An 11,361-nucleotide genomic window follows, 5' to 3' on the forward strand; every position below is an offset into this window, starting at 1 on the left:
TATATACAGAAGACATTAGGCGAGTAGGTATAATAAATGTGTTATTGAACAAATTTGTTCATTTACTATACAAATTCCTGCAGATTTGATTGAAGACCAGAGCATGCTTCTTATTAACAATATTCTTGTTTATATGAATAAACGTGTATTACGTACCATTTCTAGACGCTTGTTGTCGTAGGAATTAAAAACCTTGTACGATTTTGGCTTATATATACAGTATCAGTTAATTTGTTTGAGGATCAGCAGCATTAAAACTTTTCTTATATTACATTGCTCAATTTGATTTTTAGAGGCAATTGTTAATATTAACATTTTGTTTCGCAATCTATCAATCTTTGTAATCATACCCTAAAGATTAGCTTCAAGTTTGTTTGCTTAGTTGGTATGAGTGTCAGGACTCTTGAAGCTTATCGGGTGTCGCATGGATGTATATTTCAATATTAGTGTGATGGGATATCATATCACAATTATCTCTTACTAGTGATGGGATAAATTACCAAATGTAAAATTTGTCTATTAAGAAGAATACTCATAATTTGTTATACTGCTGGTTCATATACAGTAGTAATGATGAATTTGTCACAGGGCCTTGTGTCGACAATATTTGAAGATATATATATATATATATAGAGTTGGATGGGGATATACAATAGGATACCATTCTTCAATAATATGCTACGTTCCTTGGAAAAATATTTAGACTTCCGGGAAAGTAACGGAGGAAAGGGTGTCAATTAAGTGTCCAGGTCAGCTTTCTCCTTTCATGGCGTCCGGCAGGTACCGGTACCATAGACTTAGCGTGGTGGGTGTGAAAGCATGTCACACCAACCAATTCATGTTATAGCACAGACCCTGTTGCTGTTTCCATGTGGCAACTAATACACAAAAGCCTTGTGTGATGGTAGCAAGCATCTCAGCATGGTGTGTGTGTATCAATTGTTGATGCATTGTTTGTCATTGAAATTAATATTACTCATTACACTCGGAGGAATATTGCAATTTCCTTGAAATAATTGTACAGAGATTTGAGTGTCCAGACTCTGGATTTGCTTTTTAGCTTAGACTCCAGATCTACTTTTTAGCTACACTGCTTGTGGCAGTTAACAACAAACATGGCGTGCTTGATGATAACTGTCGGAAGATAATAAAATGCGTTTGTTTCTAGTTTGTGTGCTAATACGTATTCCTTGTTGCTTCCTTAATATTTATATACAGTTGAGGAGTGGTGTTTCAGTCCCATTAATTTTACTGGGTCATGCCACAAGACTTGTTTGTCTAAGCTGACTCTTTAACTACCTTGTTATTTTATTAACCAGTGCCTCCCAGCCGCCGACGTCCGCTCACCATCAATTTTGGCAACCTCGGCATCTGGTTACTGATGATGATGAATATTGGCGTCCACCATCTATATAGGTTCATCTTGGTGTCTTTTGGTTCAAAAAACGGCATCCTCGACCTATGTTGTGCCATTCTTTACAGTCTGGCTATGTGTTAGGTTTTTCAATCCATTTTCTTATGTTAACATTAGAATATATTACCTATAGGCTATACACATTGTAGTAGCAATACAGAGAATTTTTTAGACTCTCCTCTAAGTTCAATTTTGAGTACTATAGGCTAAGTAGACCAGTAAAGTATCATGGATACCAGCATTATCATACATAAGAAATTGGTTTAAATATTGAGTACCTAACTGAGAAAATTAAAAATGAACTGATTCTAAAAAATCTCTGATTTGCCACTATGATGTATGAATTTACACATACACGGCATACAGAATTCCACAGACTCACAGTCCACAGTCCATTGTGGCAAACTAACAGTCCACAGCCATTGTGGCAAAGCAGAGAGTTTTTTAGACTCTCCCTCAAGTTTGTTTTTGAGTCCTGTAAGTAGACCAAGGCTGGAAAAGTCCTATTTTTGTCTGAAATATCGCGGCTCTAGTATCATATAATTTCAGTAGGTATGAAATCTTGCGGCNTTATAAATGATCTTGAAGATTAGAGTCTTTTCGCCTTCCGTGAGTAAGTTAGGACTGTGTTTGGCGTTCCCAAAACTCAAATTACCAAGGTATTTAAAATTGATATGTAAATGCACCATGCGTGCATTGACTTTGTAATTAAATTCGTGCCTCGTAAATGGCTTTTCATGGCTGAGATATGGAATTCATGGCTCGGTGAAATGGAATCACGGCTCAAAGAAATGGAATCATGGCTGGCAAATCCATAAAACCACGGCTCGAAAAATTCAGTCGCCGCTTGCCAAGTAGATATATTCCATGCCTGAAGTAGACCAGTAAAGTATCCTGGATACCAGCATTATCATACATAAGAAATTGATTTAAATCTTGAGTAAATCAGGAAATTGAAACTGAACACCTTCTAAAAAATCTATAGTTTGTCACTATGGTCCACACTGAGCTTGAAGGCTTGAACAGTCGAACTTGAAGATGAAGAATGGATATTTGACAGTAAAATTGACACACTTAAGAATAAGTTGAAGCAAATTCACCATCATGGATGATGGAACAAGATAACAAGAGTTTGGAACAAGATAAGTAAAATAAGTACCTAATATAATTTTCAAACATAACTGTTAATCTGTTGTCCTATAAGTAGACCAGTTAAGTAGGTATTATGGATGCCAGTATTATCATATAGCCGCTATAAGAAATTGGTTTAGTCCTAAATCTTGAGTAAATGGGGAAATTAAAAATGAACTGATTCTAGAAAATCTCTGGTTTGTCACTATGTACTGTTATTGCAATTTGCAAGTCTGAACTTCTGAAGTCATAGACTTGGTCAGTGGTCGAGTCACACAGCTGTATTACAACATACTAGCCAAAAGTTAAAATTTCACTTAGCTGTTTGGCTCAGTACACAACAAAAACACGTTAATTGGATGTGAACATATATATTTAACTGAAAAAAAAAAACGGATTTGCGATGAACGTGACTTTCATTTCCAAGTTCCAACTCGTTAAATTTTATATTCAAGTCAGCCTTAGTCAGGTACCAGATCACGAAATTAGAATTTATACTAAGTAGGTGAAGGGCTGAAGTGAAGGCCAAGCCCTAATATTTGCCGACAAATTATTGGCTAAACTTCATGCGTAAATTGATGTTATAGCTATTAACCGAGTACAATAATGAAATTATAAGCATGCCATGAATTTCCGCTTCAGAACACAGTCGTCTGAATCTTTGTTAGAACATCGAAAAACACCCTATTATGATCGGATGCGGATCCAATAACATCAGGCACAAGTGTGGACAAACAAAATAACTTCCACGCAAGTAAGCAGACAGCGAAAGCGTAATTGTAAACGCATGACTGTGAACATAGAAAAATTTAGTTTACACTTTATTCGGAGCTAGGCATAGCATTATGTGTTGTTTACATTTTTACCTATGCTTAATAATAGTTTAGTACACTTTTAACTGTGTTTTGGATTGCAAATAAGTAAATAATTTTCATATGAAATACCCTGTCACAAAGTTTATCGCAATCATGTAATGCAATATGAGTTGTAAATATATAAATATTGAAAATAATAATCAAATCTCTTCAATCTATATTGGCTTGCAGTATTTAGAAAAGTAAAGCTGATGTTTTGATCAGATCATGAGTCAGTCTACCAAAAACGAGTTTATATTTATTTAAATCAGCGAGGTTTTGTTCACGATGTCCCTGCCCTACGAGTACACCTTTTAGCGTCAGCTGTACATACATGTATCTGTCGACTTCCATTAGGGAGATCATTGTATAATATTTGAAGCCCATTTTATGAATCTTAAATTGCTATGCAGGATATACCCGACCTCAGTTCACAATTCTGGTGTTCATAAGATAAAACTCCTCTGCTCTGATCTGACTCCACAAGATTTTTACATAATAATTAGTCAGTCATCATGAATAAAAAATTATTTACACTAATTATTTTCTTTATTTTACTCAAATCTTCAAACTTCTCAAAAGTTGACCATCGAATTTATTATTTATCAGTGTCGCTTGCAACGTAAAAATTGTATCTTCATGAAAATCGATTTCGATTCGAAATAAGAGCTACGAAACGCGCTGTACACGAAAAATTTGAGCTTACAAATAAATATTGGACTATCAAAACATCTCATATAAATTAGGTTCTACACACTCCAAAACTACAACGAAATCAAATCTCACACCATTCATCCAACTGAACCATCCAAGTGGACAAATATATTTGCTTTCAGTTCAGGCTACGTTATGCCCAGGTGGGGGATTTAGTCACCTGTCAGGTTTTTCCACAGAATACATTTCAACAATTTTTTTATGGATGCAATGCAGTATTTTGCAGTCGCATGGTAGCTGGTCACTAAAGGTTTTTAATGCAGGCTACTAACACATGACTAACACTGGGTAAGCAAATAAATGCACAGAGTTTCAAAACTAAAGCCAGTACGAAAATGAAAAAGTCTGAATCGCACTTTGACAAAAAAATTGAGTGCCCCTAACAACAAACTATATTGTATGGAAGCTACAGTAAAAAACGTTTACGAGTAATTTCGTGCGACAAATCATGAAGTGTTTTAGGATTGTATGAACTTTACTCTATGTTAAAAATCAAGGATTCGTATCACTTAACCATGTGGTAAAATCCGTAATTCGCAGTGACAACTGACCGAACTATCACCTGCTAATATTATTTTTATTGTGATGATCAACATTAATCGGAATGTTCTTCGCTATATTATTCTGCGTGTTCTAACACTGCATTAGAAAATAACTTGAAATTGCCCTCACACGGGCTGACGCTAACGCTACAGTGCCTTTTTTACACATAACAAAACAAAAGCTATTAAATTCATTCTCCCATTATCTTAAATCTCATGAATTGTTTTTTATTGATTTATATGAATAACTTAGTTTAGTCTCAAAGCCGAAACTCTGCATTACAGCCACCATTTATACACATGCTCCCATTCGTACCCCCATGCATTTATTTTGGTGGTCTTCAAGCTGCCCACATAACTTTGTCATATGAAATTGTTAAGATTATGACAATTTTCCTAACTTCACTTGATTCCGACACTTCAACTCATATTAAAATCATCGTGCAATCTCATGCATGAAGATGATTGGTTGACGGACTTACGCGAACGATGTCAGCAACAATATGATCGCTCTGGTGAGTCCAATAAAGCGTTGATGTCATAAGTTAGGCTCCGATGAGCAATGCACGTTGTGCAAATACTTAAACTTTGGCAAGAGTGCACGTGTTGAGAGCGAGTTGATACAATGCGCAGCGCACGCACATGCTGAGGTGAGAGGAACGAGAGGTGAAAGGCCATATTAGTGAGTTGCCTGGGCCGCGGTGCGGTGGCAGTTCAGTGCGCTCTGACTGTAGTGTGCTGCGGTGGAAAATTGACAGCAACTGTTGTCGTATATGATAAAGACTTTATTATTAGCACACAAGAAATATAAGTAATCGTGTGTCTTATGGACGAGATGGGCATGCAATAGCCTACTAGCTGGACGTTGCTGATGAGATAATCTCCTTAACATGCTCAGAAGAATTAACATCGGAATAATTTTCAATACTGAAATTTGAAATAAAATAAAGTCATTCAATAATGGGAATCAATTGCGATCCCATTTGTTGAATTTACCTATTTTGGGCTTGAATTAATTCAATAAATCGTGTAATATTTACCATCAAGTAATTATTTCTTCATATATGATTTATTTTAAAGTGTGTGTTTTAATTAGAATTTTATCCAATTCAATATAAGTTGAATTGGGTTTATTAATCGGGGGTCTGTGAACGCTGACAACATTTGGGTGATCTACGACACTTCTGTCAGTGACGGTGATCTACGACACTTCTATCAGTGACGGTGATCTACGACACTTCTGTCAGTGACGGTGATCTACGACACTTCTATCAGTGACGGTGATCTACGACACTTCTGTCAGTGACAGTGATCTACGACNATCTACGACGCGTCTGACAGTGACGGTGATCTACAACACTTCTGTCAATGACGGTGATCTACGACGCGTCTGGCAGTGACGGTGATCTACAACACTTCTGTCAATGACGGTGATCTACGACGCGTACGTCAGTGACGATGATCGACGGCGATTGAGTCAGGGAAGAGCGATTATTTTTGTAGCAACGCCGGCACGATGTGCTGTAGAATTTCATTCACATCGTTCACCATGTACATATGTGATGCAAAGTGTTGTATCTGTATATTAGAAGCGAATACAATTTTTTTATCTGGCAATGTTAATATACTTTTTATTATGTTAAGCAGCACATTCAAGTAAACAGTTGCGTATAAAAGGTCTTGGGTACACCTTGCTCTCTAAAATACTCAAAGCAATTTATGCAGACATGAAAAATGTGTCCTGCTAGAGGCTAGAAGTTCGCCCACGCTGGTTTAATGTCCCGGACTTTCCTTTCACTGATGTAACTTGCAGCGTGGCATGGGCACCACTTACACAGCATCTAAATACCTTACATACTGGCCAGACGCATGCGCCCATGAGCATGCCTAAAAAGTTAACATGGCTGTCAGTATTCTTATCTGTTTTCACAATGATGATTTTATGGTTCACTAAATTAATTATTGCTTTAATTAAGCAATACAAGACCGGCATTGATTAGCTTTAAGATAAAAACGTTGAAACTCAAGAGTCTAAACAATGAAAATTTCACACCATGTGTTTCATGCAGCAATGGTAAAGAGTCTTGTTTATTGTGGCATTGAATGTTAAAGCTCATATAGGTGAACATTGACGTTTACGAATGCTATTTATAAGCGAACATCAATATGGTATCTTATATGTTTGAAGTTCAATTCCGTGTAGATATACTAGTAATTGTCTTCCATTTTATGAAAGTTCTTGTGTTTTTTTCACGTATGGAGAATGAAGGTTTATTAATAATACGTGATGAGTCACTTTCCGTATAATTTGTTCAGTTGGTTGGCCGAGTGAAATCTGCATGTTTCCTGCAATTAATTTCAAAGTTTTTCAAATAAATTAATAAAATCTATATTTATATCTCGCCAACTCACAGTATGAGGTTATATACCAGCTCTATCCAACAAATATTGTTCCTTTTGTTCGCAAGGTTAACTTTGAAAAGCGAGGTAAAAAATGCTATGAACATACCAAATGTTTGAAGATAATCAACGCCGTTTGATATATGATTTTGACCGATGACTCTCCATAGGCGTATAATATCACATCAACTTAGAGTTTTTATTCCATAGCTAATTTAACTTGATCATTGCAAGAAGGCCGATTAAACATTTGATCATGAAATACAGGGTCTATGCAATACGGATGCTAGGCTGCCTCTTCTTGAATGAGCTTGCGACGTTATTTATAGTTGATTGATGCAATTTTATTACTCAAATGAAAAATAAATAAATTATTTCTTAAATAGAACGACGAGTAAAATAGAGAAATCGAATAGTTTTTATAGTTTTTACATTCGTTTATATATTAGTTTTTACCGCATACTTGGAAAATTAATGCTTTGTAACTTGGAAGTAAAACTTCGACCTACGGAAAGTTAAATATTTTGTAACGATCGGAGGCCAAGTACATCATTTGTAGGTGCAACTTTGAAGTCATGAAAGTTCAAAGAATTCTGCGCCAAAGTCGAATTGACATTTAAATATAATAAGAACAATATTTCATTCCCAACACTCGATATAGTTACTCGAGTTTCGAAGGCGTCAGGAAATAAATGTGTTCCTGAGAATTAATCATCGCTCTAAAGCCTCAGCTCCCAGTTAGGCTCCTCTGACTGGGATACGATGACGTGTCGTGTATCGACGAGCACGCAAGCGAGGTTCATTATAACCTCTTCTCCCAACAACGTATTTGACACGAATTTAGCATTCTTCCTCCTTCCTTATAACAATTCGAGCAATTCCCGATTGAATATGATACATGTACTGCATATTGAATAAGTCGTCTCTCATGAGGAGAGACAAAACAAAAATTTGGGAACAAAATTCTGGGAACTTCGTTTGATGAATAATCTGGTTTTAGATTATTTTTCGCAACAGAGTCAAAGCTTGCTTTCATTACCTGTCATAAAAATATCTGTTCAGTGAATGTGGGCGCGCGGAAGCTCGGCAGTGTTTGGCACCGCGTAAAAAATGACTCTTTCCACATCCTCAGGCGGTGATGAAACAGTCGAATGTTCACTGTATTTCTTAGCGTTAATAGAAACCAGTAATAAAGCGCAGCTGTGCCTTAAATCCATTCACTTCAGATGTTTTTCACACATTGTTTGATGTTTGGTTTTTGTTACGGATTTTCTTTTCATGTTTTCTTTTAAACGTGACGATATCAGGGCAAAAGGAAACTTATAGTTACAATATTTAAATATCGAGTATCCACTTGAAGCCCTAAATCTGCTTTACGATTTACATATGGATGGAATATATTGATATAAATTCTCTCCAATAACAATTTGGGCAGAATTGAAAGTCAATAATAAAACTAGTATTTAGATTTGCTTCTCCATTGTGGGAACCAGCTCATGCGGTTCTCTGAGACAAATTATATTCATACTGTGAATAGGATTATCAGATATTGTAATCACCAATAACCAAAAAATGAAACCGTTTACGAGTTGGATTTTTACGGGTTCAATATTTAATCCTCTTCCCGGTATTGACCCAGCAGTTGCATTACCGTTTTGGCTAATAATATAATATATAATATGTAACGTAATATAATGTTTATAAGATACATATTATATCATATATTATATTATATCATATTAATAATATTATTATATCATATTATGTTATGATATAATATGTTTATATCTCAAGGCCTGGTGATGATATTTACCTTCAGTGGACAGAATTGCATTGTATTAGAAACTCGACAGCGTGGAAGAGCGAAAAAAAAACTATTTTATTCATATGTCAGGCCGTGCACGCGAATAGCCGCGAACAAATTACATGTGCCATGCGTGAAATGCATCAGCCTTCAATGTATTGTAAGAGGAGGCCGGAAAGCGCATGCGATGATTATGCAAATGTGACATCAAAGCGAGTTAGCTTAAATCGTTTCTGACCGTCCCATACGCGCCTGTCACGCACCTCCGTCGCCTGACCTTGTCTGCATCGCCCCTGCACCAGCAGGTTCAGGCGCGCAGACCGCTTAACGTCAATGCGGGTCTGACTCTCGCAGCGGTCAGACGTGTGCGGTGCACGTTGACGAGTACGCGGTGGCAAGTGACGAAACTGACTCTAATCCTCTACACTCAAACATCGATTTCTTTATTCACAATTATTAAAACTTTTATATCATAAGTCAGAATTGGTCAGGAGATGAGGAAGCGAGGGAAAGAGAGGCTATCTTCATTGATTAGAAAATTTGGTGTCAGCTTTTATAAAAAAGGATTTTTCTGTGGAAAGGTTTTGCTGGCTCATAAATAAATAACTTTTTCCACGTATGATCTCTATGTTAGATTTAATAGATTACAAAATTTGTCCCCCCGTTGTGTCAGCTTTTATAAAAAAGGATTTTACTGTATAAAGGTTTTGCTGGCTCATAAATAAATAACTTTTTCCACTTATGATCTCAACGTTAGGTTTAATATTCAGCTGAGACAGGATTGAGTAAAAACTAACACGTTTTGCACGTTGTCTCGGGCATGGTTGAACTATATGAGGTTGACCCAGGTGAAGTTCCGCCTTATTCAGTTCAGCTTTTTTGTTACGTCACTGAGATCCAGAAACGTCAACAAACCCGTCATTCCAATGACGGATTGGTTGACTGGTTTGAACACATTTCGGTGATTAGTTGATGCCCGTGACGTCACTGAGATCAGTGACGTCACAGGCAAACAACAAGCTCCATCCGCGAAAATGAGCTTCTCATGGGTCAAACCTTATACTAGTTTAACCATGGTCTCGGGAACAGCTCCATTTCATTATGAATGACTTGGTTGACTTTACCCAAGGTTCGATCAATATCCAGTTTTTTGTTTCCTCGTCTTGAATTAAACCGCGGAGAACTCGACCATCAAAGATCCAATTGAAATTGACAGCAAACAGAATTAGGAACTTGTAAAAACCCAACAACACATTCGATAGCGAACTTCATGGTACCCATCGTTCGTGTTGAAAATAAGATGAGAAATACGGAACATAACATAACATAGTGATGTCGGCGCTGAAGAATGGCCTGATGTGACTTGTCGCCGATTCCTGTTCTTTTCGTGGCTTGTCCACACGAGAACTAAAAACTGGTCCGTTGACCGGATCTTTTCATCACTGACGATAGTTTGAGAAAGCTACTAGATTTCCACCGGGTTCGATATGGTGCTAGGCATTTCAAGTCTGAACATATATTTTTCCATAGCTTTATCTATTCTGTTCTTGGACGCTTTCATACTCGGAGCGCTAACGATAGAATCGGAAAGGCTGTTCCACATGTCGGTGACTCGAAGCGAGAAGAAATTTTGTCGCGTGGATGAGTTACGACGAGTTTTTTAGTCTATAGCCGGGGCCCCTGGTGTTGCTTCTGGTTTCAAATTCTAGTAATCCTTCGGGGACCTTGTATAAACCATGAGGATACGTATACTTCAATAAGCTGCCAATTATTTATTGAAAATCATGAAAAATCTGAATCATCCATACTTTTCATTTACAATCTGAACCGAAATTGTTGGCGAGATGAGATAATGCTACAGTTTCCAGTACGTCAGCTACGTCCGCATATATAAGAAAACCTATATTATATTTGCATTTGAAGCATGTAATTTTTGTATTTATATGGTAATATTTTCAAAAGATGAGCATAAATCGCACTCAAGAATGAGGAATTAACCTCGAAAAAAACTTGTAAAGATTGCGCGTCATCCTCATATTGTATTAAAATGTGTCCATGGGGTAACAGAGGATTCACACAAGGCCTTCACATTCACAGATTGCAGAAAATAAACCATGACCATATTTGGTTCTTTCCAGCATCACAGTAATGAGCTGCAATTACAAGAATTTGCGATGCATAAAATTTGTGTACGATAGTTGTCGGAAATTGAAAATTAAGACCGACCAATTTATGTTAATAATAAACAATGTCGGGCCACATAACGCGTTTCAGCGAGATGATCTCGCATTTGTAGTTTTCATCGCAAGTGGAATTTTTTCTTTTGTAGCAACTAAGCGAAATTTGAAGAAGATTTCTCGAAATATATTTCGCAAGACGGGGATCCCCGGACCGAGACTCGTCTGCGTTTCTTCGAAGGACAAACGATCTGCATAAAAAAAACGGTGAACAGAAGGGAGGGGAGATCAACGTTTCCTGCCTATGATTATTTTAGAATTTTTT

The sequence above is a fragment of the Hyalella azteca genome, unplaced genomic scaffold, assembly GCF_000764305.2.
Source record: "Hyalella azteca isolate HAZT.00-mixed unplaced genomic scaffold, Hazt_2.0.2 contig11722, whole genome shotgun sequence".
NCBI lineage: Eukaryota > Metazoa > Arthropoda > Malacostraca > Amphipoda > Hyalellidae > Hyalella > Hyalella azteca.